Source organism: Bombina bombina, chromosome 4 (assembly GCF_027579735.1).
Source record: "Bombina bombina isolate aBomBom1 chromosome 4, aBomBom1.pri, whole genome shotgun sequence".
NCBI classification, from domain to species: domain Eukaryota; kingdom Metazoa; phylum Chordata; class Amphibia; order Anura; family Bombinatoridae; genus Bombina; species Bombina bombina.
In genome coordinates, this window is record NC_069502.1 from 77,024,522 (window position 1) to 77,049,478 (window position 24,957).

The window sequence follows — 24,957 nt, forward strand, 5'->3', positions numbered from 1 at the left end:
AGGATGAACTTGTATTTTCGGGAACTCCCCGATTCATTGGAGGGTCTTATCAATTTGTGTATTACTCTTGACGCCCGGCATTCTGAAGGTCTTCAGGAGAGAGATAGGAATCGGAGATCCTTTGTTAAATCATCTTTTCGTCCTCCTATTCAAACCTCAAGTCTGTCTAATAATAATTCCCAATCTCCTGAGTCTGTGGAACCCATGGAAGTAGGAGCTATTAAATTGTCAGAAGCTGAACGCCATAGAAGGCGTACTCTTGAATTATGTCTGTATTGTGGTACCAAAGGACATTTACTCAAGGACTGTCCTATCCGGCCAGTAAAAGCCAAGGCTTAACTTTTGATAGAGGGACAGAGTTAAGCCAGAATCCCATGTCTTCCCTCAATTCTAAACTTTTTGTTCCTGTAACTATCACTTTTGGAAACACCAAGTTTCGAGCTCAAGCCCTCTTTGACTCTGGAGCTGCTGGAGTTTTCATTTATTCAAACTTTGCTGACTTTCTCAGGATTCCTCTTCAAGCCAAGAAACAGTTAATTAAGGTAACCACTGTTAGTGGACAGCCTCTAGGTTCTGGTATCATACAAAATTCTACCATTCCTCTTCTTTTGTCTGTGGGCATACTCCATTCTGAAATTATCCGTTTTGACGTCATCACTTCTCCCCACATACCGTTGATTCTGGGGTTACCTTGGTTGCAACTTCATGATCCAGTCTTCTCATGGTCTAAAGGAGAACTTATTTCCTGGGGAACTACCTGTTTCAAACATTGCCTGCAAAATCCCTCAAACCATCTTGTCCTGTCGTAGCTATGGTGGAAGTTCCTGATTCATTGCCTAATTACTATCATGCCTTTACTGATGTGTTTTCTAAAAAGGAGGCTGAGACGTTACCTCCACACCGGTTATTTGACTGTCCTATCAAATTGTTTTCAGGGGCTCCTCTACCTAAGGGAAGGACCTATCCCCTCTCTCGTCAAGAAAATGTATCTCTTGAGGAATACATAAGAGACAACTTAGCCAAAGGATTTATTCGTCCTTCCTCATCACCTGTGGGTGCGGGTTTTTTCTTCATTGGGGAAAAAAGATGGAGGTCTCCGTCCCTGTATCGATTATCGGGCCTTGAATCAGATTACTGTCAAAAACAGCTATCCTCTGCCGGTCATTCCTGAGTTATTTGATCGTCTTCAAGGTGCTTCTATTTTTTCCAAGTTAGATCTCCATGAGGGCCTACAATTTGGTCAGAATCCGTAAAGGAGACGAATGGAAGACAGCATTTAACACTAGATTTGGTCACTACGAGTATCTAGTAATGCCATTCGGATTGTGCAATGCACCAGCAGTATTTCAGCACTTTGTTAACAAAATCTTCAGAGATTATCTAAATCAATTTGTTATTATTTATCTCGATGACATTCTGATCTATTCCAAAACATTACAGGAACATGTACATCATGTAAGACTGGTACTTCAGAGGTTACGAGACAATTCCCTGTTCACTAAATTGGAGAAATGCTCTTTTCATCAGAGTTCCATTCCCTTTTTGGGTTATATCATTTCAGAATCAGGTTTTGAGATGGATCCTGCTAAACTTTCGGCTATCAAGGACTGGCCCAGACCAACTACTCTCAAATCCCTGCAGAGGTTTCTTGGCTTTGCCAATTGCTATAGAAAGTTTATTAAGAACTTTGCTGACATCACGTCTCCGCTCACTTCTCTTACTAAGAAAGGGCAAAATTGTAAGAACTGGTCCACTTCGGCAGTACAGGCTTTTGAAACGCTAAAATCAGCATTTTCTTCTGCACCTCTTCTCAGTCATCCAATTCCTGATCTCCAGTTTATTTTGGAGGTTGACGCTTCTTCTACAGCAGCCGGAGCTGTTCTCTCCAAACGTGATCCGACTACAAGCAAGATACATCCTGTGGCGTTCTTTTTGAAAAAATTCAATCCTGCCGAGTTAAATTATGATGTGGGCAATAAGGAGCTTTTGGCTATAAAATTAGCTTTGGAGGCATTGTTTAGAGGGTACCAGTCAACCTTTTTTCATTCTGACAGATCATAAGAATCTTTTATACCTCCATACAGCTACTTGTCTAAATCCTCGTCAGGCTCGGTGGGCCTTGTTCTTCTCCAGGTTTAATTTTGTACTTTCCTATGTTCCTGGTTCAAAAAATTCCTAGGCAGATGCTTTATCTAGGCAGTTCCAATCTTCAGAGCCTTCTCCTTTTGATTCTGAACCTATACTACATCCAGTCAAAGTTTTGGCTCAAGTATCCTCTTTTCCAGTACAGGCTTTACATGCTGCTCAATTCAGGGTACCATCTTCTTGCAAACTACCTTCTGGTATCCTGTATGTACCCAAAGGATTACGGCTTAAGCTTCTACGTTGGCCTCACGACAACATTTCAGCAGGTCATCCTGGAGTAACCAATACTTTGTGGAAACTGAAGCAGCATGTTTGGTGGTCCACTATGAGTAGGGATGTTAAGGATTATATTGCTGCTTGTAGTTCTTGTGCTTCGAACAAACAATCTTCTCATCGACCATGTGGTCTATTACACCCTCTTCCTATTCCTCATTACCTTGGTCTCACTTATCCATGGACTTTGTTACAGATCTTCCTGTTTCTGCTGGAAATACGACCATTTGGGTAGTGGTGGATCAGTTCTCTAAGTCTGCTCACTTCATACCTCTTCCAGGCTTGCCTTCAGCTCAAAGATTTTCTGAACTCTTTGTTCTAAATATATCTCGTTTACATGGTTTTCCCACTGACATAGTCTCAGATCGCGGAGTTCAATTTGTTTCCAAGTTTTGGAGGTCTTTTTGTAAGCACTTCGGAATCAACATATCTCTTTCTACTGCACATCATTCTCAATCTAACGGACAGACTGAGCATGTAAATCAAGCCTTGGAATCTTTTCTTAGACATTATGTAGACCATTACCACTCCACTGGTCTCAGTTATTGCCTTTGGCGGAATTAGCTCACAACTCACGCTATAACGCCTCATTACAGACCTCTCCCTTTAAGGCAGCTTATGGTTTTGAACCTAGAACCTTTCCTATGATTACCAGTTCTACTGAAGTCCCTGGAGCAGATTGTATTGTGAAAAATCTCAGTAACCACTGGCAACTCATTTGTCAAAATCTACTTTCCTCTTCCTTAAGACACAAGAGATATGCCGATCGCAGAAGATGTAAGGCTCATTTACTTCGTACTGGAGACAGAGTATTTTTATCCACAGATTCATACGTCTAAAACAACCTTGTACTAAGTTAGGTCTGTACACTGGACCTTTTCGAATTATTTCCAAAGTTTGATCTTCTGCATACCGCCTGGCTTTACCCAAGACTCTCAAGATCCATCCAGTGTTTCATGTCTCCTTACTCAAGCCAGTCATCTACAACCGGTACTCTATCAAGAGTAAACCACCTCCTCCACTTTCCGTAGAGGGAACTTCTGAGTTTGAAGTCAGCCAGATTTTGGATTCCAAGCTACGGGGCAATTGGCTGTACTACCTGGTGCATTGGAAGGGTTATCCTATCTCTGAACAATCTTGGGAACCAGCCTCTCATGTTCATGCTCCAGCTCTTATCAAGTCTTTTCACAAGAAATACCCTGCCAGGCCCAGTCGGGTCCCTCGGGGGGTCCTTGAGGAGGGGGCACTGTCACGCTCGGCCGCTAGGAAGCTCCGGCGGTCCTCTCTGTGTGCTTGATTGGCAGGTAGTCTGAGCCGCCCCTTCCTGATGATGTCACTACCAGGCTTTTTATTCCAGGCTTCCTGTTTCTTCAGTGCCTGTTTGTTTGTTACTCTTTGTGGCTCCTGTGAGGACTTCGCTGTGGAAACTCTCTAACTGCTGATTTTCTGTTGCCAAACTTTGCAAAGACTGACTATGCTGGGTTAACCCTCAAACTTCCTGATAACCTGTTTCCAAATACTGCAAGTACTGTTTATTCTGTGAAACTCTCAAACTGCATGTTAACCTGTTGCCAAACTCTGCAAATACTGTTTATTCAGTGTAAACCTTCAAACTGCTTGATATCCTGTTGCCAAATACTGCAAGTACTGTTTATTCTGTGAAACTCTCAAACTGCATGTTAACCTGTTGCCAAACTCTGCAAATACTGATGAATCTGCGTTAACCTTCCAACTACCTGATATCCTGTTGTCTAACTCTGCAAGTACTGACTATTCAGTATTAACCTTCAAACTGCCTGATCACCTGTTGCCAAACTCTGCAAGGACTGACTACACAGTGTTAACCCTCAAACTGCCTGATAACAAGTTACCTACTCCTGCATTATTAACTATTTCTTGTTTTATCCTTCCTCTGTTTGAGTATAAGTGGACTATCCCTGCTCTCCTGATTCTGTGGAATACATTTCCTGAAACCAGTTCCTTACTCAGAAGTCTATTTGGCTGATATTTTGTATTACTTTGGACTCAAGCTAACTCTGCTCCATATCGTGAGTACATTGTTTTTTAGAGGTTGTCGTGGGGTCACGTCCTGGATTAAACTCAGAGTGCAAGGGTGTTGTTTAAGTTCGCCCTAGCATTTGGGTCTTCTTTTGGACATTTCCTAACCTGACAAAAGCTTTGTCTACTTCAGTAAAATGGTTGGATTGGCTCCTCTAAATAAGGCAAATGGTTAGGGGAAGATTGGTCATTGAAAAACAAGTGCAAAAAAACAAGGTGTTAATGCATTCAGAAACTTTTCACACTCATCTAGTATGTTAATTCATTGCAAGACTGTAGAAAAGTCTTGTAATTACAGGGTGTTTTTGTCCCATTAGCACAAGTCTCCATGAACTTTATGGATCACATGTGCTCCAGAACAACATTAGGAACTGCCATCACACGTCTCTATTCTGCTCTCTTGCAACACATATGATACACCTGCTGCCGCATCTCTCAGCATTTTTAATAAGAAAAGAATTTGGACAGAGAAACTTACCTTACAGTTTGGTATCAGAAGGTATGTGTTGTTATTCCAGTGTGTCCCCATAGGGGTGTGGTCTCTCCCTGCATTGGCGCAGCTTTGGCGAGTTTCTGCACTAGCGATGCTTGCACTCTGTAAACAATGAGCGCACTATGCAGTTATGTTTGCTTTGGTTGCACAATGTACTTCTTCCCCAGTCCCCCTGTCAAACTAAGATTGCACACACCCAATCCTCTGGGAAAACAAACGCTTATATTCTACAATAAAATTAAGTTGATGGGGTTTTTTTCCCCTCTGGGTGCCAGGTTGCCGTCCCTAGTCACTATGGTGACCTGATGCCTGGTATTTGTCAAGCTCTAAATTAGGCCTAGATTTGGAGTTCGGCGGTAGCCGTCAAAACCAGCGTTAGAGGCTCCTAACGCTGGTTTTGGCCGCCCGCTGGTATTTGGAGTCAGTGATTAAAGGGTCTAACGCTCACTTTTCAGCCGCGACTTTTCCATACCGCAGATCCCCCTACGCCATTTGCGTAGCCTATCTTTTCAATGGGATCTTTCTAACGCTGGTATTTAGAGTCGTTTCTGAAGTGAGCGTTAGAGCTCTAACGACAAAATTCCAGCCGCCTGAAAATAGCAGGAGTTAAGAGCTTTCTGGCTAACGCCGGTTTATAAAGCTCTTAACTACTGTACCCTAAAGTACACTAACACCCATAAACTACCTATGTACCCCTAAACCGAGGTCCCCCCACATCGCCGCCACTCTATTTAAATTTTTAACCCCTAATCTGCCGACCGCCACCTACGTTATACTTATGTACCCCTAATCTGCTGCCCCTAACCCCGCCGACCCCTATATTATATTTCTTAACCCCTAACTTGCCCCCCACAACGTCGCCGCAAGCTACTTAAAATAATTAACCCCTAATCTTCCGACCGCAAATCGCCGCCACCTACGTTATCCCTATGTACCCCTAATCTGCTACCCCTAACATCGCCGACCCCTATATTATATTTATTAACCCCTAATCTGCCCCCCTCAACGTCGCCGACACCTGCCTACACTTATTAACCCCTAACCTGCCGAGCGGAGCTCACCGCTATTCTAATAAATGTATTAACCCCTAAAGCTAAGTCTAACCCTAACAGTAACACCCCCCTAAGTTAAATATAATTTAAATCTAACGAAATAAATTAACTCTTATTAAATAAATTATTCCTATTTAAAGCTAAATACTTACCTGTAAAATAAATCCTAATATAGCTACAATATAAATTATAATTATATTATAGCTATTTTAGGATTAATATTTATTTTACAGGCAACTTTGTAATTATTTTAACCAGGTACAATAGCTATTAAATAGTTAAGAACTATTTAATAGTTACCTAGTTAAAATAATAACAAATTTACCTGTAAAATAAATCCTAACCTAAGTTATAATTAAAACTAACACTACCCTATCAATAAAATAATTAAATAAACTACCTACAATTACCTACAATTAACCTAACACTACACTATCAATAAATTAATTAAACACAATTCCTACAAATAAATACAATTAAATAAACTAGCTAAAGTACAAAAAATAAAAAAGAACTAAGTTACAGAAAATAAAAAAATATTTACAAACATAAGAAAAATATTACAACAATTTTAAACTAATTACACCTACTCTAAGCCCCCTAATAAAATAACAAAGCCCCCCAAAATAAAAAATTCCCTACCCTATTCTAAATTAAAAAAGTTACAAGCTCTTTTACCTTACCAGCCCTGAACAGGGCCCTTTGCGGGGCATGCCCCAAGAAGTTCAGCTCTTTTGCCTGTAAAAAAAAACATACAATACCCCCCCCCAACATTACAACCCACCACCCACATACCCCTAATCTAACCCAAACCCCCTTAAAGAAACCTAACACTAAGCCCCTGAAGATCTTCCTACCTTGTCTTCACCATACCAGGTTCACCGATCCGTCCTGGCTCCAACATCTTCATCCAACCCAAGCGGGGGTTGGCGATCCATAATCCGGTCCAGAAGAGGCTCCAAAGTCTTCCTCCTATCCGGCAAGAAGAGGACATCCGGACCGGCAAACATCTTCTCCAAGCGGCATCTTCGATCTTCTTCCATCCGGAGCGAAGCGGCAGGATCCTGAAGACATCCAGCGCGGAACATCCATCCGGACCGACGACTGAACGACGAATGACTGTTCCTTTAAGGGACGTCATCCAAGATGGCGTCCCTCGAATTCCGATTGGCTGATAGGATTCTATCAGCCAATCGGAATTAAGGTAGGAATTTTCTGATTGGCTGATGGAATCAGCCAATCAGAATCAAGTTCAATCCGATTGGCTGATCCAATCAGCCAATCAGATTGAGCTCGCATTCTATTGGCTGTTCCGATCAGCCAATAGAATGCGAGCTCAATCTGATTGGCTGATTGGATCGGCCAATCGGATTGAACTAGATTCTGATTGGCTGATTCCATCAGCCAATCAGAAAATTCCTACCTTAATTCCGATTGGCTGAATCCTATCAGCCAATCGGAATTCGAGGGACGCCATCTTGGATGACGTCCCTTAAAGGAACAGTCATTCGTCGTTCAGTCGTCGGTCCGGATGGATGTTCCGCGCTGGATGTCTTCAGGATCCTGCCGCTTCGCTCCGGATGGAAGAAGATCGAAGATGCCGCTTGGAGAAGATGTTTGCCGGTCCGGATGTCCTCTTCTTGCCGGATAGGAGGAAGACTTTGGAGCCTCTTCTGGACCTCTTCAGCACCGGATTATGGATCGCCAACCCCCGCTTGGGTTGGATGAAGATCTTGGAGCCAGGATGGATCGGTGATACCTGGATGGTGAAGACAAGGTAGGAAGATCTTCAGGGGCTTAGTGTTAGGTTTCTTTAAGGGGGGTTTGGGTTAGATTAGGGGTATGTGGGTGGTGGGTTGTAATGTTGGGGGGGGATTGTATGTTTTTTTTTTTACAGGCAAAAGAGCTGAATTCTTTGGGCATGCCCCGCAAAGGGCCCTGTTCAGGGCTGGTAAGGTAAAAGAGCTTGTAACTTTTTTAATTTAGAATAGGGTAGGGAATTTTTATTTTGGGGGGCTTTGTTAGTTTATTAGGGGGCTTAGAGTAGGTGTAATTAGTTTAAAATTGTTGTAATATTTTTCTTATGTTTGTAAATATTTTTTTATTTTCTGTAACTTAGTTCTTTTTTATTTTTTGTACTTTAGCTAGTTTATTTAATTGTATTTATTTGTAGGAATTGTGTTTAATTAATTTATTGATAGTGTAGTGTTAGGTTAATTGTAGGTAATTGTAGGTAGTTTATTTAATTATTTTATTGATAGGGTAGTGTTAGTTTTAATTATAACTTAGGTTAGGATTTATTTTACAGGTAAATTTGTTATTATTTTAACTAGGTAACTATTAAATAGTTCTTAACTATTTAATAGCTATTGTACCTGGTTAAAATAATTACAAAGTTGCCTGTAAAATAAATATTAATCCTAAAATAGCTATAATATAATTATAATTTATATTGTAGCTATATTAGGATTTATTTTACAGGTAAGTATTTAGCTTTAAATAGGAATAATTTATTTAATAAGAGTTAATTTATTTCGTTAGATTTAAATTATATTTAACTTAGGGGGGTGTTAGTGTTAGGGTTAGACTTAGCTTTAGGGGTTAATACATTTATTAGAATAGCGGTGAGCTCCGGTCGGCAGATTAGGGGTTAATAATTGAAGTTAGGTGTCGGCGATGTTAGGGAGGGCAGATTAGGGGTTAATACTATTTATGATAGGGTTAGTGAGGCGGATTAGGGGTTAATAACTTTATTATAGTAGCGCTCAGGTCCGCTCGGCAGATTAGGGGTTAATAAGTGTAGGCAGGTGTCGGCGACGTTGTGGGGGGCAGGTTAGGGGTTAATAAATATAATATAGGGGTCGGCGGTGTTAGGGGTAGCAGATTAGGGGTACATAGGGATAACGTAGGTGGCGGCGGTTTACGGAGCGGCAGATTAGGGGTTTAAAAAAATATGCAGGGGTCAGCGATAGCGGGGGCGGCAGATTAGGGGTTAATAAGTGTAAGGTTAGGGGTGTTTAGACTCGGGGTACATGTTAGAGTGTTAGGTGCAGACGTAGGAAGTGTTTCCCCATAGGAAACAATGGGGCTGCGTTAGGAGCTGAACGCTGCTTTTTTGCAGGTGTTAGGTTTTTTTCAGCTCAAACAGCCCCATTGTTTCCTATGGGGGAATCGTGCACGAGCACGTTTTGAGGCCGGCCGCGTCCGTAAGCAACTCTGGTATCGAGAGTTGCATTTGCGGTAAAAATGCTCTACGCTCCTTTTTTGGAGCCTAACGCAGCATTTGATTAAACTCTCGATACCAGAGTTAAATTTATGGTGCGGCCAGAAAAAAACCCGCGGAGCGTTAGCAGCCCTTTTACCGCCGAACTCCAAATCTAGGCCTTAGTGTTTTGTGTTTAGAATTGTATGCTCTATCTGAATAATGACAGAACAGTTTTGAGTTTTATGTCCCTTTAACACAAATCTAAACAACTTTCTAAATTAATTCTATTATCATATTCTATTTGTTTTCTTGTTATCCTTTGTTGAAAAAGAGGGATCTAAGCTAAGGTGTGTGCACGTGTCTGCAGCACTATATGGTAGCAGTTTTCCAATAATGTTATACATTAGCAAGAGCTCTAGATGGCAGCACTATTTCCTGTCATGTAGAGCTTTAGGCATGTGCCTGCTACCTACATAGGTATTTCTTCAACAAATAATTACACGAGAACAAAGCAAATTTGATAATAAAAGTAAACTAGAAACTTTTTTTAAAAAAAGGAAATTTATGCTTACCTGATAAATTGATTTCTTCTACAATATGACGAGTCCACGGATTCATCCTTACATGCGGGATATTATCCTCCTGCTAACAGGAAGTGGCAAAGAGCAGCACAGCAGAGCTGTATATATAGCTCCTCCCTTCTCTCCACCCCAGAAAAGCTAAAAGGTGCAGAGGTGACTGACGTTTTGAAAACAAAAATATAATCTGTCTAATATGACAGGGAGGGCCGTGGACTCGTCGTATCGTAGAAGAAATCAATTTATCAGGTAAGTATAAATTTCCTTTTCTTCTACTAGATACAACGAGTCCACGGATTCATCATTACTTGTGGGATACAATACCAAAGCAACCTGACACGGATGAACGGGAGGGACAAGACAGATAACTAAACGGAAGGCACCACTGCTTGAAGAACTTTTCTCCCAAAAATAGCCTCAGAAGAAGCAAAAGTATCACATTTGGAAAATTTGGAAAAGGTATGAAGGGAGGACCAAGTCACAGCCTTACAAATCTGTTCAACAGAAGCATTGTTTTTAAAAGCCCATGTGGAAGCCACCGCTCTAGTGGAATGAGCTGTAATTTTTTCAGGAGGCTGCTGTCAAGCAGTCTCATATACCAAATGGATGATGCTTTTCAGCCAAAAAGAAAGAGAGGTAGCTGTAGCTTTTTGACCCCTACACTTTCCAGAATAAATAACAAAAAAGGGAAGATGTTTGACGTAAATCCTTGGTCGCTTGTAAGTAAAACTTCAAGGCCCGAACCACGTCGAAATTATGTAACAGACGTTCCTTCTTAGATGAAGGATTAGGACACAGGGAAGGAACAACAATTTCCTGATTAATATTCTTATTTGAAACAACCTTAGGAAGAAATCCAGGTTTAGTACGCAAAACCACCTTATCAGAATGGAATATAAGATAAGGCGAATCACATTGTAACACAGAAAGCTCAGACACCCTTCGAGCAGAAGAGATAGCAACTAAGAACAAAACTTTCCAGGATAAAAGCTTAATATCCATGGAATGCAAAGGTTCAAACAGAACCCCTTGAAGAACATTGAGAACTAAATTCAAACTCCATGGCGGAGCAATAGGTTTAAACACAGGCTTGATTCTGACTAAAGCCTGACAAAAAGACTGAACGTCTGGGACATCCGCCAGACGCTTGTGTAGTAAAATTGACAAAGCAGAAATCTGTCCCTTTAAGGAACTAGCTGATAATCCCTTCTCCAATTCTTCTTGGAGAAAGTACAAAATCCTAGGAATCCTAACCCTACTCCATGAGTAGCCCATGGATTCGCACCAATAAAGATATTTACGCCATATCTTATGGTAAATTTTCCTAGTGACAGGCTTACGAGCCTGTATCAAAGCATCAATGACCAACTCCGAGAATCCCCGCATAGATAAAATTAAGCGTTCAATCTCCAGGCAGTCAGCTGCAGAGAATTTAGATTTGGATGTTGGAACGGACCTTGGATGAGAAGGTCCTGTCTCAGTGGCAGTTTCCATGGTGGCAGAGATGACATTTCCACCAGATCTGCATACCAAGTCCTGCGTGGCCACGCAGGCGCTATCAGGATTACCAAAGCCCTCTCCTGCTTGATTCTGGCAATCAGACAAGGTAGGAGAGGAAAAGGAGGAAACACATAAGCCAGGTTGAACGACCAAGGTACTGCTAGAGCATCTATCAGTAATGCCTGGGGATCCCTTGATCTGGACCCGTAACAAGGAAGTTTGGCATTCTGACGAGATGCCATCAGATCCAATTCCGGTGTGCCCCATTGACGGATCAATGCCGCAAACACCTCCGGATGGAGCTCCCACTCCCCCAGGTGAAAAGTTTGACGACTTAGAAAATCAGCTTAACAGTTCTCTACTCCTGGGATATAGATTGCTGATAGATGGCATTGAATTATCTTGGAAACCTCTGTCATCGCTAGAGAACTCTTTGTTCCCCCTTGATGATTGATATATGCTACAGTTGTGATATTGTCCGACTGGAATCTTATGAATTTGGCCAAAGCCAACTGAGGCCACACTTGAAGTGCGTTGAATATTGCTCTCAGTTCCAGAATATTGATTGGTAGTAGGGACTCCTCCTGAGTCCAAACACCCTGAGCCTTCAGGGAATTCCAGACCGCACCCCAGCCCAAGAGGCAGATGATCCTGTGACAACCACCAAAGAAGAGAGTCTCTGGTCTCTAGATCCAGATTTATACGAGGAGATAAATCCGCATAATCCCCATTCCACTGTGTGAGCATGCACAGCTGCAGTGGTCTGAGATGTAAGCGAGCAAACGGAAGGATGTCCATCGCCGCTACCATTAATCCAATGACCTCCATACACTGCGCCACTGATGGCCGAGGAATGGAATGAAGTGCTCAGCAAGTAGTTAGGATCTTTGACTTTCTGACCTCCATCAGAAAAGTTTTCATGTCTACCAAGTCTATCAGAGTTCCTAGGAATGGAACTCTTGTTAGTGGTACTAGTGAACTCTTTTGTATATTCACCTTTCTACCCGTGAGTTCTTAGAAAAGTCAACACAATGTCTGTGTGAGATTTGGCTAGATGGTAAGTGGACGCCTGAATCAAAATATCATCCAGATAGGGCGCCACTGCTATGCCCCGCGGCCTTAGAACCGCCAGAAGGGACCCTAGCACCTTTGTGAAGATTCTGGGAGCTGTGGCCAACCCAAAAGGGAGGGCCACAAACTGGTAGTGTTTGTCCAGGAAGGCGAACCTGATAAACTGGTGATGATCTTTGTGGATAGGAATGTGAAGATACGCATCCTTCAAGTCCACGGTGGTCATATATTGACCCTCCTGGATCATTGGTAAAATTGTTTGTATGGTCTCCATCTTGAACAATGGTACTCTGAGAAATTTGTTTAGGCATTTGAGATCTAAAATCGGTCTGAAGGTTCCCTCTTTTTTGGGAACCACGAACAGATTTGAGTAAAACCCCTGACCCTGTTCTAGTTTTGGAACTGGGCAGATTACACCCATGGTATATAGGTCTTCTACACAGCGTAAGAACGCCTCTCTTTTTGTCTGGTCTACAGACAAACATGAAAGATTAAATCTCCCTCTTGGGAGAAAATCCTTGAATTCTAGTCGATACCCCCCCTGGGTCACGATTTCTAATGCCCAGGGATCCTGAACGTCCCTTGCCCAAGCCTGAGCGAAGAGAGAAAGTCTGCCCCCTACTCGGGGGCTGCCCCTTCATGCTGTCTTGGTAGCAGCAGCGGTCTTCTTGGCCTGTTTACCTTTATTCCAGGTCTGGTTAGGTCTCCAGACTGACTTGGATTGAGCAAAATTCCCCTCCTGCTTTGTGGCGGAGGAGGAAGTAGAGGGTCCACCTTTAAAGTTTTGAAAGGAACGAAAATTATTTTGTTTAGCCCTCATTTTAACAGTCTTGTCCTGAGGAAGGGCATGACCTTTACCTCCAGTAATGTCGGAAATGATTTCCTTTAGTTCAGGCCCAAATAGGGTCCTACCTTTAAAAGGAATAGCTAAAAGTTTAGATTTTGATGACACATCAGCAGACCAAGACTTAAGCCATAACGCTCTACGCACTAGAATGGCAAAGCCTAAATTTTTTGCCGCTAATTTAGCCATTTGAAAAGCGGCATCGGCAATAAAAGAATTAGCCAGCTTGAGAGCCTTAATTCTATCCAAAATATCATCTAATGGGGTCTCATCCTTAAGAGACTCCTCTAGAGCCTCAAACCAAAAAGCTGCTGCAGAAGTAACTGGAACAATGCACGCTATATGTTGTAGAAGAAAACCCTGATGAATAAACAATTTCTTTAAAAGACCCTCTAATTTTTTATCCATAGGATCTTTGAAAGCACAACTGTCCTCAATAGGTATAGTTGTACGCTTAGCCAGGGTAGAAATAGCTCCCTCCACCTTAGGGACCGTCTGCCAGGAATCCCGAATGGTGTCAGATATTGGAAACATTTTCTTAAAAGTAGGAGGGGGAGAGAACGGAATGCCTGGTCTATCCCATTCCTTAGTAACAATGTCCGAAATCCTCTTAGGGACTGGAAAAACATTAGTGTAAGTAGGGACCTCTAGATATTTATCCATTTTACACAATTTCTCTGGTGGTATTACAATAGGGTCACAATCATCCAGAGTCGCTAAAACCTCCCGGAGTAAAAGACGGAGGTGTTCAAGCTTAAATTTAAAGGCCGTCACGTCCCAATCTGTTTGAGGGAACACATTTCCTGAATCTGAAAGCTCTCCCTCAGACAGCAATTCCCCTACCCCCAAATCTGAACACTGTGAGGGTACATCGGAGATGGCCAATAAAGCATCAGAGTGCTCAGCATTTACTCTTATACCTGACCTACTGCGCTTACCCTGTAAACCTGGTAGTTTAGATAATACCTCTGTAAGGGTAGTAGACATAACTGCAGCAATATCTTGCAGGGTAAAAGAATTAGACGCACTAGAAGTACTTGGCGTCGCTTGAGTGGGCGTTAAAGGTTGTGACACTTGGGGAGAATTGGATGGCATAACCTGATTCTCTTCAGACTGAGAATCATCTTTAGACATACTTTTATCACCTAAAATATGTTCTTTGCAATGTAAGGCCCTTTCAGTACACGAGGGACACATTTTAAGTGGGGGTTCCACAATGGCTTCTAAACACATAGAGCATTGATTTTCCTCAATGTCAGACATGTTGAAACAGGCTAGTAATGACCACAAAAAGTCTTGAAAACACTTTATTTAGTGAAGAAAAAAAAACAATTTGAAAAACGCTACTGCGCCTTTAAGAGTAAAAAAGCATACAATTTTTCCAAAACTGCTTTAAAATGTAATAAATATCACAATTTTAGCATATATGTGTCTTATCTTGCCAGCTAAGATTGCACCACAAGTAAGGTATACTTAACCCTTTATGGGAAAAAAAACGTTACTCAAAAACGTTATGAAAAATAAGATAGCAACCCCCTGCACCTCGCCACAGCCTACCTGCCCTCAGGGGTCTGATAATTCACACTATCCCTTCATTTAGGCTAAATCTTCAGCTTAGGCCCACCGGAGCTGGAGCTTGCTGCCTTCATAAGCATTTCTACTGCGCTACTGAGGCGCGAAATTAGGCCCCGTCTATATCGATGTCTCTCTTCCTAGTAAAAACCGTTGTAAAGCGGTCTAGAAACTAGCCATGTGGGTTTTTCATATTCCCTATCTAATATTGTAAGCCATGTGAAACCCTCCAGTGCCATCAAATATAAAAACATTTCTCATAAAAACGTTATGTTGCCCCTAAGCATAAAACCGTTTTGCCATCAAAACATTATGTTACCAGTGTCAACCAAATTTTTAGCCCATAATATACAGGTCCCAGTAATACCCCTTCTGTTACATGTAGTATTACTGCTTACCCCTTCCCTTATGGGAACTATGTCAGCCAGTTCTGAAATAACACAGTCTCTCCAGAAAAAAATTACTGAACATACCTCAATGCTTGTAGCATGAAAAACGTTCCCCACACTGAAGCTTCTCAAGTACTCCTCAGCCATTCTGTGGGAACTTCTCTGGATCTTAGTGACAACTGCTAAGATCATCAGCTTCCAGGCAGAAATCTTCATCCATCTGCTGCCTGAGGAAAAATAGCACTCACCGGTACCATTTAAAATAAAAAGTCTTGCTTGAAGAAAATAAAAACTATCATTTTAACACCTCTTTCACTTTACCTCTTCCTATTACTAGTATAGGCAACGAGAATGACTGGAGGTGGAGAGAAGGGAGGAGCTATATATACAGCTCTGCTGTGGTGCTCTTTGCCACTTCCTGTTAGCAGGAGGATAATATCCCACAAGTAAGGATGAATCCGTGGACTCGTCGTATCTAGTAGAAGAAATTTGTATTCTCTATCTGAATCATGAAATAATAATTTTGGGTTTCATGTCCCTTTAACGATTGATCTTGTTAACCAATAATCCTTCTAGCATTTTAAATTGGCAAAATTCGCAAAATATCTTATTCTCTTAATGTCACATTTTGTAAAATAAGGAAAATGCTCCGATTTAGTTATCAACCTAGAATCTAGTTCTAATTTCTGCTTGTGTGAAAATGTTAATTGACATTTTAACCCTTTGAGTGCTAAGTACTTTCCCATCTGGGTGCTAAGCTGTTTTAATTTTTTTCTTATTTTTTGAAATATTTTTTTTTTAACTTGTTTTTTTCCTAACTTTTTTTTTTCAGATCCCCAAGACTTACACTGTTGGAAAGGTTAGGCAATTACCTTTTCAACGGTGGGTCTTGGGGGTCTGAAGCTGAGATACAGGCTTCTAAGCAGCATGCTCCCTGCTTCTATACTTAACATTGGGAATTTTAAATAAAGTTGCGTGGTGGCATCATCACGTCATTGCTCGTGACGTCACCACGCATAACGTGAAGCCTCAGCGATGCCTGTCACTATGCAGGCCAGATCGCCGTGGTAGGAGCGGGTGGGAGCCCCCAGATCTCCCTCAAGGTGGGAGAGAGCTAGCGACGGCTCCGAACCGTCGTTAGCACCAGAGTGGAAAACTCTGCGACGGCTCAGAGCCTTCGTTAACACTCAAGGGGTTAATAATATAAATTATTCCTACATGTAAGAGTGCTATACGTGATATCTATCAAAGAAAAAGTAACACAGGGTCTATTTTCTCTTGATAGTAGTACAGTGTGCAACAGTTTATATACAGCCTGTAGATTTTGCATTGCAAAAGTTCTGCATACAAACTAAAGCTTTGTTAGCAAACTTTGCATTGTTTTGCGGTCCAGTGGCATAAAATCTTGAATATGCTTATCTTATTTCCTTTGCTGAGGCCAATTAGGGACATATATAAATATGTTAATGCAATAAAACGCAAGCAAAATAAATAATACTTATTTCAACATTGTTTCTACAATGAATTAACATTTTAAAGTGACGTTGTAAAAACATAATTTATGTAAGAACTTACCTGATAAATTCATTTCTTTCATATTAGCAAGAGTCCATGAGCTAGTGACGTATGGGATATACATTCCTACCAGGAGGGGCAAAGTTTCCCAAACCTCAAAATGCCTATAAATACACCCCTCACCACACCCACAATTCAGTTTAACGAATAGCCAAGAAGTGGGGTGATAAAAAAGTGCGAAAGCATATAAAATAAGGAATTGGAATAATTGTGCTTTATACAAAAAAAAAAATCATAACCACCACAAAAAAGGGCGGGCCTCATGGACTCTTGCTAATATGAAAGAAATGAATTTATCAGGTAAGTTCTTACATAAATTATGTTTTCTTTCATGTAATTAGCAAGAGTCCATGAGCTAGTGACGTATGGGATAATGATTACCCAAGATGTGGATCTTTCCACACAAGAGTCACTAGAGAGGGAGGGATAAAATAAAGACAGCCAATTCCTGCTGAAAATAATCCACACCCAAAATAAAGTTTAATGAAAAACATAAGCAGAAGATTCAAACTGAAACCGCTGCCTGAAGTACTTTTCTACCAAAAACTGCTTCAGAAGAAGAAAATACATCAAAATGGTAGAATTTAGTAAAAGTATGCAAAGAGACCAAGTTGCTGCTTTGCAAATCTGATCAACCGAAGCTTCATTCCTAAACGCCCAGGAAGTAGAAACTGACCTAGTAGAATGAGCTGTAATCCTTTGAGGCAGAGTTTTTACCCGACTCAACATAGGCAAGATGAATTAAAGATTTCAACCAAGATGCCAAAGAAATGGCAGAAGCTTCCTGGCCTTTTCTAGAACCGGAAAAGATGACAAATAGACTAGAAGTCTTTCGGAAAGATTTAGTAGCTTCAACATAATATTTCAAAGCTCTAACAACATCCAAAGAATGCAACGATTTCTCCTTAGAATTCTTAGGATTAGGACATAATGAAGGAACCACAATTTCTCTACTAATGTTGTTGGAATTCACAACTTTAGGTAAAAATTCAAAAGAAGTTCACAACACCGCCTTATCCTGATGAAAAATCAGAAAAGGAGACTCAAAAGAAAGAGCAGATAATTCAGAAACTGTTCTGGCAGAAGAGATGGCCAAAAGGAACAAAACTTTCCAAGAAAGTAATTTAATGTCCAATGAATGCATAGGTTCAAAAGGAGGAGCTTGAAGAGCCCCCAGAACCAAATTCAAACTCCAAGGAGGAGAAATTGACTTAATGACAGGTTTTATACGAACCAAAGCTTGTACAAAACAATGAATATCAGGAAGAATAGCAATCTTTCTGTGAAAAAGAACAGAAAGAGCAGAGATTTGTCCTTTCAAGGAACTTGCGGACAAACCCTTATCTAAACCATCCTGAAGAAACTGTAATATTCTCGGTATTCTAAAAGAATGCCAAGAAAAATGATGAGAAAGACACCAAGAAATATAAGTCTTCCAGACTCTATAATATATCTCTCTAGATACAGATTTACGAGCCTGTAACATAGTATTAATCACAGAGTCAGAGAAACCTCTTTGACCAAGAATCAAGCGTTCAATCTCCATACCTTTAAATTTAAGGATTTGAGATCCTGATGGAAAAAAGGACCTTGAGACAGAAGGTCTGGTCTTAACGGAAGAGTCCACGGTTGGCAAGAGGCCATCCGGACAAGATCCGCATACCAAAACCTGTGAGGCCATGCCGGAGCTACCAGCAGAACAAACGAGCATTCCTTCAGAATCTTGGAGATTACTCTTGGAAGAAGAACTAGAGGCGGAAAGATATAGGCAGGATGATACTTCCAAGGAAGTGATAATGCATCCACTGCCTCCGCCTGAGGATCCCGGGATCTGGACAGATACCTGGGAAGTCTCTTGTTTAGATGAGACGCCATCAGATCTATTTCTGGAAGTTCCCACATCTGAACAATTTGAAGAAATACCTCTGGGTGAAGAGACCATTCGCCCGGATGCAACGTTTGGCGACTGAGATAATCCGCTTCCCAATTGTCTATACCTGGTATATGAACCGCAGAGATTAGACAGGAGCTGGATTCCGCCCAAACCAAAATTCGAGATACTTCTTTCATAGCCAGAGGACTGTGAGTCCCTCCTTGATGATTGATGTATGCCACAGTTGTGACATTGTCTGTCTGAAAACAAATGAACGATTCTCTCTTCAGAAGAGGCCAAAACTGAAGAGCTCTGAAAATTGCACGGAGTTCCAAAATATTGATCGGTAATCTCACCTCCTGAGATTCCCAAACTCCTTGTGCCGTCAGAGATCCCCACACCGCTCCCCAACCTGTGAGACTTGCATCTGTTGAAATTACAGTCCAGGTCGGAAGCACAAAAGAAGCCCCTGAATTAAACGATGGTGATCTGTCCACCACGTTAGAGAGTGGTCGAACAATCGGTTTTAAAGATATTAATTGAGATATCTTTGTGTAATCCTTGCACCATTGATTCAGCATACAGAGCTGAAGAGGTCGCATGTGAAAACGAGCAAAGGGGATCGCGTCCGATGCAGCAGTCATAAGACCTAGAATTTCCATGCATAAGGCTACCGAAGGGAATGATTGTGACTGAAGGTTTCGACAAGCTGCAATCAATTTTAGACGTCTCTTGTCTGTTAAAGACAGAGTCATGGATACTGAATCTATCTGGAAACCCAGAAAGGTTACCCTTGTCTGAGGAATCAAAGAACTTTTTGGTAAATTGATCCTCCAACCATGATCTTGAAGAAACAACACAAGTCGATTCGTATGAGATTCTGCTAAATGTAAAGACTGAGCAAGTACCAAGATATCGTCCAAATAAGGAAATACCACAATACCCTGTTCTCTGATTACAGACAGAAGGGCACCGAGAACCTTTGAAAAAATTCTTGGAGCTGTAGCTAGGCCAAACGGTAGAGCCACAAACTGGTAATGCTTGTCCAGAAAAGAGAATCTCAGGAACTGATAGTGATCTGGATGAATCGGAATATACAGATATGCATCCTGTAAATCTATTGTGGACATATAATTCCCTTGCTGAACAAAAGGCAAGATAGTCCTTACAGTTACCATCTTGAACGTTGGTATCCTTACATAATGATTCAATATTTTTAGATCCAGAACTGGTCTGAAGGAATTCTCCTTCTTTGGTACAATGAAGAGATTTGAATAAAACCCCATCCCCTGTTCCGAAACTGGAACTGGCATAATTACTCCAGCCAACTCTAGATCTGAAACACAATTCAGAAATGCTTGAGCTTTCACTGGATTTACTGGGACACGGGAAAGAAAAAATCTCTTTGCAGGAGGTCTCATCTTGAAACCAATTCTGTACCCTTCTGAAACAATGTTCTGAATCCAAAGATTGTGAACAGAATTGATCCAAATTTCTTTGAAAAAAACGTAACCTGCCCCCTACCAGCTGAGCTGGAATGAGGGCCGCACCTTCATGTGGACTTAGAAGCAGGCTTTGCCTTTCTAGCAGGCTTGGATTTATTCCAGACTGGAGATGGTTTCCAAACTGAAACTGCTCCTGAGGACGAAGGATCAGGCTTTTGTTCTTTGTTGAAACGAAAGGAACGAAAACGATTATTAGCCCTGTTTTTACCTTTAGATTTTTTATCCTGTGGTAAAAAAAGTTCCTTTCCCACCAGTAACAGTTGAGATAATAGAATCCAACTGAGAACCAAATAATTTGTTACCCTGGAAAGAAATGGAAAGTAGAGTTGATTTAGAAGCCATATCAGCATTCCAAGTCTTAAGCCATAAAGCTCTTCTAGCTAAAATAGCTAGAGACATAAACCTGACATCAACTCTAATAATATCAAAAATGGCATCACAAATAAAATTATTAGCATGCTGAAGAAGAATAATAATATCATGAGAATCATGATTTGCTACTTGTTGCGCTAAAGTTTCCAACCAAAAAGTTGAAGCTGCAGCAACATCAGCTAATGATATAGCAGGCCTAAGAAGATTACCTGAACACAGATAAGCTTTTCTTAGAAAGGATTCAATTTTCCTATCTAAAGGATCTTTAAACGAAGTACCATCTGACGTAGGAATGGTAGTACGTTTAGCAAGGGTAGAAATAGCCCCATCAACTTTAGGGATTTTGTCCCAAAATTCTAACCTGTCAGACGGTACAGGATATAATTGCTTAAAACGTTTAGAAGGAGTAAATGAATTACCCAATTTATCCCATTCTTTGGAAATTACTGCAGAAATAGCATTAGGAACAGGAAAAAACTTCTGGAATAACCACAGGAGATTTAAATACCTTATCTAAACGTTTAGAATTAGTATCAAGAGGACCAGAATCCTCTATTTCTAAAGCAATTAATACTTCTTTAAGTAAAGAACGAATAAATTCCATTTTAAATAAATATGAGGATTTATCAGCATCAATCTCTGAAACAGAATCCTCTGAACCAGAAGAGTCATCAGAATCAGAATGATGATGTTCATTTAAAAAATTCATCTGTAGGGAGAGAAGTTTTAAAAGATTTTTTACGTTTACTAGAAGGAGAAATAACAGACATAGCCTTCTTGATGGATTCAGAAACAAAATCTCTTATGTTATCAGGAACATTCTGCACCTTAGATGTTGAAGGAACTGCAACAGACAATGGTACATTACTAAAGGAAATATTATCTGCATTAACAAGTTTGTCATGACAATTAATACAAACAAAAGCCGGAGGAATAGCTACCAAAAGTTTACAGCAGATACACTTAGCTTTGGTAGATCCAGCACTAGACAGCGATTTTCCTGTAGTATCTTCTGACTCAGATGCAACGTGAGACATCTTGCAATATGTAAGAGAAAAAACAACATATAAAGCAAAATAGATCAAATTCCTTATATGACAGTTTCAGGAATGGGAAAAAATGCCAAAGAACAAGCTTCTAGCAACCAGAAGCAATGAAAAATGAGGCTTAAATAAAGTGGAGACAAAAGCGACGCCCATATTTTTTAGCGCCAAATCCACATTATTTGGCGCCTAAATGCTTTTGGCGCCAAAACGACACCACATCCGGAACGCCGACATTTTTGGCGCAAAATAACGTCAAAAAATGATGCAACTTCCGGCGACACGTATGACGCCGGAAACGGAAAAGAATTTTTGCGCCAAAAAAGTCCGCGCCAAGAATGACGCAATAAAATGAAGCATTTTCAGCCCCCGCGAGCCTAACAGCCCACAGGGAAAAAAGAGTCAAATTTTTGAAGGTAAGAAAAAATGAATAATTCAAATGCATAATCCCAAATATGAAACTGACTGTCTGAAAAATAAGGAAAGTTGAACATTCTGAGTCAAGGCAAATAAATGTTTGAATACATATATTTAGAACTTTATAAACAAAGTGCCCAACCATAGCTTAGAGTGTCACAGAAAATAAGATTTACTTACCCCAGGACACTCATCTACATGTTTGTAGAAAGCCAAACCAGTACTGAAACGAGAATCAGTAGAGGTAATGGTATATATGAGAGTATATCGTCGATCTGAAAAGGGAGGTAAGAGATGAATCTCTACGACCGATAACAGAGAACCTATGAAATAGACCCCGTAGAAGGAGATCACTGCATTCAAATAGGCAATACTCTCCTCACATCCCTCTGACATTCACTGCACGCTGAGAGGAAAACCGGGCTCCAACTTGCTGCGGAGCGCATATCAACGTAGAATCTAGCACAAACTTACTTCACCACCTCCATTCGGAGGCAAAGTTTGTAAAACTGAATTGTGGGTGTGGGTGAGGGGTGTATTTATAGGCATTTTGAGACTTGGGAAACTTTGCCCCTCCTGGTAGGAATGTATATCGCATACGTCACTAGCTCATGGACTCTTGCTAATTACATGAAAGAAACAAATAATACATGCTCTACCATTTTTTCTTTACTGACCCTGCAAATGTGTTAAACACGTAGGTAAAGTCCCACACCGAAGGCCACAAGCATTATAGTTACTGCGCAGGACACAGTCTGTGATTGGCATTTTTTACGCAACAGCTACTCATCATTAGCATCAATGCTTAAAGCTATACAAAACCAACCAAAGGCCCACAAATCGCAGCTATACATTGTCACATACACACTTGGCAAATCTCTTCTGTTGTGGCAAGAAATACTACAGGGCTGCATTTTTCATTTCCCCACCAAGCATATTCTTAGTATATTGTGTAAAATGACTAATCGGACACATTTGTTTGTTTTCTCAGGCCAGATCACTGTACAAAAGTTTCCCATCTGCTTGCTGGCAAATTCCATAATAAACAATGGTGTCAAAATAGGCTAGGACAGCAGCCCGCACAGAAAAACAGGATCTATATGTTTTATGGCTCCAAAATCTTTATCAGTATACCCAGCAACAACAATAGCCTAACTGGGCATAAAAAGGAGCAATTTCACCTCTTTCTTTAATAACAAATCTGATTAAATTACAGCATAACCAGCACATACAAGTATTTTATTTGGTTTTCAAGAAAAGATAAAAGTTTTTGCTTGGTTTCCTATTAGAGCATAATATGCATCCATAGTGTTATGTGTGAGTCGCATTTCTTTGGAATAATGATAGAAATACGCGGATGGCTTCAAGTGAATGTATGTGAGTTGCAATTACATATGCTTGCAGATTTGGTCTTTTAATGAATCCCAGTAAATACAAAAGAATTGGGCCATTAACAAATATATAAGACAAAGACAAAACAAATTAACACTTGTTTATTTTTTTCAATGTCCTTGTACCATGTGACAGCCTTCAATCAAGCAGAGGCGCATATACATATGAGTTCTGAACTCCCGCACATGATCAGTAGGAGCTGGTGTCTCAGAGAGTGTGCACATAAGACAATGCACACACCCCTCCAAGAATAAGCCAACTGTCTTTTTTTTACAACGGTTTATTTGCACAAGCTCTTTCTGTAAGACTTCAGCAACTAAACAAACAACTTGTGTGAGATGTGATAAATAATTCTATACACTGTAACAGACACTGCAGCCATAGAGGGCTAAAGACACGTGCACGCTATTGAGCCTGCCTACCTAGTTTTACTCTTCAACAAAGGATACTAAGACAACAAAGCAAATTTGATAACAGAAGTTATTATTTATAATTATCATTTATTTGTAAAGTGCCAACAGATTCTGCAGCGCTATAAGACTAGGTGTAATATTAACATGTAACTGTTATAAATGGCAAATGGGTAGAGGGCTTTGCCAAGAGCTGTCAGCTTTTGTACCTCACATGAAGATGATCTACAGGACAGGCTCATAGGTTAACATGATATGGGGGTTCAATGGGATGACAAGAGGAGGAAAGGAACTGAGGTTAGAGAAATTTGTAACTTTGAAAACTAGGGGGAGAGTCTTGTGGAGCGAGGGGCCAGTCTGGAGAAGTTCTGTAGATGCGAATGTGCGGGGGGGGTAACAAGAGAGGAGGAGAGAAGGTGGTGAGAGAGCAGAGAAGTAGGGGGGTGAATTAATGGCCTTGAATGTTAGGGTTAGGATTTTGTGTTTATTCTGGAGTGACTTGTAAGGAAGGATCAGCCTGGGTGAGGCATTCATTAGTTATTGTAAAGGATATAGATGGCAGCTAAGCAGACTAGAGAGGATAGAATTGCAATAGTCAAGGTGGCAAATGATGAGATAGTGGATTACAATCTTTGTTATTTCTTGTGTGAGGGAAGTGGCAACATTGGGATATGTTTTTTTAAGCTGGGAATCAGCAGGAATTAGCCAAAGACTGGATGTGAGGAGTGAATGAAAGATCTGAGTTGTGTGACCCCAAGACATTCAAGATTCCAATAGAACATACAATTTTTATTTTTTTTTATTTCTTTATTTGAGATCCAACAGAGTATACATTGATAAGGAAACCAAAAGGGCGAAAAAAAAACCAAATAAAGAACACCACAGGGGTATATGATAAACCTTAAAGAACAACTGTTGGATAATTTTTATAATTTCATTAATAGAACATCAAAAGAAAATTAGTCGAATTACACATAAACAACTAGACATAGCCGGGGCACTCCCACTGAGCAAGCCGGGGAGAGTCCCGACTACACCTAACAAGACAAAACAACAACAATAAAAACAACAAAGCAAAACACCCCCCCAAAAAAAAGAGAAAAAAAAGAGGGGGAGAGGCAAGAGGGGGAAAGAATAAAAGGGAGGGGTAAAGAAGGCAGAACTATTACCAGAGCTTTAAAGGGACAGTC

At 40.7% G+C, this 24,957-nt stretch overlaps 1 protein-coding gene across 2 annotated transcripts in view; it reads right to left on the reverse strand.

Annotated features, from left to right (window-relative positions):
• NCOA1 (nuclear receptor coactivator 1) overlaps positions 1-24,957 on the reverse strand; it is a 581,392-nt gene that overhangs the window by 406,211 nt on the left and 150,224 nt on the right. The window contains exon 1 of one of the 2 annotated variants that reach the window (XM_053709524.1): positions 4,955-4,974. The exons of the other annotated variant lie outside the window; for it this stretch is intronic. The gene's annotated coding sequence lies outside the window, so the exon portion shown is untranslated. Of the gene's footprint in view, positions 1-4,954; positions 4,975-24,957 lie in introns of those variants that run through there. 2 annotated transcript variants of the gene reach the window in all.